At 49.2% G+C, this 3,960-nt stretch overlaps 1 long non-coding RNA gene across 1 annotated transcript; it reads right to left on the bottom strand.

Moving 5' to 3' along the window:
- Positions 1-1,438: 1,438 nt before the first annotated feature.
- LOC140844815 (uncharacterized) lies at positions 1,439-3,597 on the bottom strand. The gene is made up of 3 exons (XR_012123312.1): positions 3,466-3,597; positions 1,860-2,143; positions 1,439-1,701 (listed from the first exon to the last, which is right to left on the bottom strand). It is a non-coding gene; the product is annotated as an uncharacterized lncRNA (long non-coding RNA).
- Positions 3,598-3,960: the final 363 nt, after the last annotated feature.

The raw sequence follows: 3,960 nt of genomic DNA on the forward strand, positions 1-3,960 counted from the left end.
TTCCTCCTCTGTAAGAGTTTCTAACTTGCAATGCAGGAAGCCAGGCCCCTGCAGACACTCTCCCCGCTCTGGTCTTTCCAGGAGCCCTGGCTGGTCTCATATTGCTTCCAGACAATCTGTTCAGCTCTCCTTTGCTCCTTCCTTTGCTCAGGCCTCCGTAGATTGTACCACATCCATTCGGCGCCATGGCCCCTGCTTGGCACCACTAGCATTCTACTGGGCACCTGTGCCTCTTGTCTCTGCTCCTTACTGGTTACACAAAATGACCAAGTAGCTACCTATATTCCTTCTCTTTTATGTGGGTGTATAAGTGTGTATTTACAATTTCCCCTGCCCTCCTCCCCAGGCTATTTATTTATTTAGTCCCCAGGCTACTGGACACCCAGATAGCACTGTGACTGCTCTAGAGAAGAAATAAATGTCCCGCAGCCCTGGAGGCTCTGACCAATGAGACTTTAAGTCTTTCCTTGGGAGAGCTGAGTGTGTTTTCATTTGCAGGCTGAGTTCCATGCCATTAGGCAGGTGCAGGCTGTTCCTACTTTGTTATTGAAAAGTTTCATTATAGAAAGAAGTGCATGTATGGATGTTGAATAACAAAGGAGGTGGACTGTTGCTCACCTAACACCTGTTTCAAACCCCTTAGCTTGCCTTCTTGAGAATGGGAAGCTAAAATGACATTTCCCAATTCTCCTTCCAGCGAGGGTGCTTGCTTGAGACCCGGTCCATCAAGGGGACCAGCCCAGCGCCTGCCCATCCTTGGGTATCGCCTTTCAGTTCCTGCCAGCCTGTGTATTTATCCAAGCAGATCAGTCATACCCTCCTGTGGGGTCATGTCCCCCGCTTGGTACTTCAAAGCCTGCCACCAGCACCTGTCCCTGATCACGCTGCTCCTGAGTATAACCCCTGTGTGGTCCTGTGTGGTATGCTGCATCCCCTACCCTGGATAGGAGCGCATGTGACCAAGAAGCTGCCAGTGTCATCTCAGAGGTTTTGTAAGCTAGCTAATGTATTTTATCAGTGTCATGCACCTACTGTCCTCCTAACCCAAGAGCAAGAGTCCCTCCCTCACCAGCTGGGTGAAGAGGAGGTGACTAAGACACACGGTTCTACCAGGTAGGTGCTCTTGCATGAGATTCTGAGGCCAAAGTGAGTGGCATGGGAGTAGCCGCAAGAGCAGAGTGCAGAGACACAGGCACTGTCCTTCCAGGGCAGCCGGAGAGGGGGTGCGGGTTCTGGTGCGCAGCCCCTGATCACACAGGTACAGGGCAGGGGGAGGCGGTGACACCTGCCTCTCCCCTAGAACAGTCCTGCATTGTGGTGAGGCTGGTCCCCTGGCTCTCTTGCAGCTTCCCGTTTCCTGGCTAAGGAACCCTAGGCTGGTTTGGTGGAGTTGTAGAGGTTTTTTAAGCTAACTAATGCATTTTATCGAATTGCGCCTAATACACTACCTGAAGTAGATTCTAATGTCTCCTATGAAAGCTGGGTTATACAAGTGGCTGAACAACATAGAGTTGTATTTTTTTCACAAAACATAGTCTGAAGGCAGGTAGTCCTGGGATGGTACAGTACCAGTAGTTCTATGGGGTCATGGTTGGCCAGGCCCCATCTATCTTTCTGAAATGTATTCACCTCATGGCTGCAAAGCTTGTGGCTTCATCTTCAGCCTCATGTCTGCGTTCGAAGCAGGAAGAAGAAAGTGTCCTGGGGAAGGAGTAGAGATCTGTTTGCTTTTGCTGGGTAACAAAGAAAGCCCAAAACCTAGTGGCTTAAGACAATCATCTTGTCAGTCAGCCAAATGGTTCTCGGGTCTGGGCTAGCTCAGCTGATCTCTTTGGGCTCAGCCCTGCACCTGTGGTCACCTGATGGGTTAGCAGGAGGTCGGGCGGTTCAGTACAGGGCTCGTTCACAAATCTGGCCATTGGCATGTGGTTGGCTAGAGCCGTGGGAGGCCCTGGGCTGGGCCACATGTCTCTCCTCACTCAGCAGGCGAGCCCCAGTTCCTCCCATGGCTGTCTCGGTTTCCAAGAGCAGTTAGAGAGGGCAACCTTTCCTGTGCAGTCATGCCCCTGTGTCTGTCTGCCTCTTGTTTGAGCACGCAAGTCACGGCCAAGCCCGGAGTCAAGGGTGGAGAAAGTCTCTGCCTCTTGATGGAAAGAATTACAAAGTCAATACCAAAAGTATAGCAATGGGCACAATTGTGACTGTTCTTACAAACTACCAGGGACAGGCACCAAATCAGAAGACCAGACCTTTCCCCAAATCCCTGGGAACCTAACTGCTCAGAACTACGTGTCATATGACCATCCGTCCCGCCAAGGTCGGGTGTGAATGGTTTACCTGGGCTGCGCCTCCTCCTGGAACTACCTTTACTTCTCTGAGCAGTAAAGGGTGAGAGAATGGAATCTGGGTTGGTGTAAAATAGTAAGAAATATATACATATTGTCTCTGCCCCTGGTTCTTGCTAATATTTGGTCTTTGGACCTGGTTCCTGACAGGAGCTCCTAATACTCGTAATTTCCTGAGGGGTAGGCAAGTCTGACACAGGGCTCTAACTCCTTCAGAATGTCCCAGGTGACAGGAAGGTCCTTGTTCTAATTAAGAGGACTCTTAGTGGGCTCCTGGGTGGGTGTTAGTCACTAGGAAGACCATGGTTAGAGGCTTGTAACTTTCAGTCCCATCCCCAGTCCTCCAGAGAGGAGTGGGGCTGGAAAATGAATTAATAATCATGCTTGTGGGATGAACCCTCCATAAAAATCCCAAAAGTATGGGGTTCAGAGAGCTTCCAGACTGGTGAACACACCTACGTGTTGGGAGGGTGGTGGCCCCCAACTCCACGGGGACAGATGCTCCTGCCCTTGGGACCCTTCCAGACCTCACCCAGTCTCTCCATCTGGCTATTCACCTGTATCCTTTATCATACTCTTTATTATATAATAAACCAGTATATATAAGTAAGGGTTTCCCTGAGTTCTGTAAGCTGTTCTAGCAAGTGATCAAACCCAGGAGAGGGTCATGAGGAGTTGTGGGTAGGAAGTTGGGTAGAAGTTGTGGGTAACCTGGGACCCACTATTTGTGATTGGCGTCTGAGTGGGGAGCAGTCTTGTGGGGCTGAGCCCATAACCATTGATTCCAGGCAGTTGGTGTCAGAATTACTTGGGGTGGAAATCCCACACATCTGCTTACAGAGCTGTACTTCTATGTGTGAGTAAAGGGAATGCAGTGTGTCTTTTCTAGACAGATATTAGCAGGGTCTGCCATGCACAGTATGAGGAGCTATAAGGGAGACACTTCTCTGAAACTGCATTTTCAATCTCTTTTCTGTGGAAGACTAGCTGGCAGATGTACCCATAGCCTCTCCTTGGGGCCTCCAGGATTTAGTCTACCAGACAAGGGTAGGCATCACAGTTATTGAGCTTGATCTCTCTGTGTCCCCATCCCACATAATAACACTCATGACATTCCTACCTCTCCGTCCTGCAGCTGGTACCCTCCGAGCCAGGACACCTGCGTGAGATCCTAGTGGAAGCACACCGCTTCCACGGCAGTACCGGCCCTTAGGCTACCAAGGGTGAGCTTTTATTAATCCTGCTGATTCATGCTTATGAGAAACAAAACCCTGACACCCAGCAACACACTGTCACACACAGTTCTTAGAATCTGGAGAATCTGTGTTCTTTTGTGTGAGAATCCAGCCTCTTTCTTTGTGTGCCCTTTTGAAAAATGGAAATGTTCTTGAAGTCTGGAGACAAACTTCCGAGTGAACTGCATCTGAACTTTTTAAGTTATTTTTTTTCCCGCTTGGTTAAATCTCTGTGGAGCTGGAGATGATCATAATTTTCATGAACACAAACTAAAGGTTTTGTTGCCTGTTGAGCAAAGTAGCAGCTTCCTATTGCAAAAGAACTGATTCTCATTCTCATGGCGTCAGCATTTTCATTAAAATTTCCATTACCCTCTTTC

The sequence above is a fragment of the Manis javanica genome, chromosome 12, assembly GCF_040802235.1.
Source record: "Manis javanica isolate MJ-LG chromosome 12, MJ_LKY, whole genome shotgun sequence".
Taxonomy (NCBI): Eukaryota; Metazoa; Chordata; class Mammalia; order Pholidota; family Manidae; genus Manis; species Manis javanica.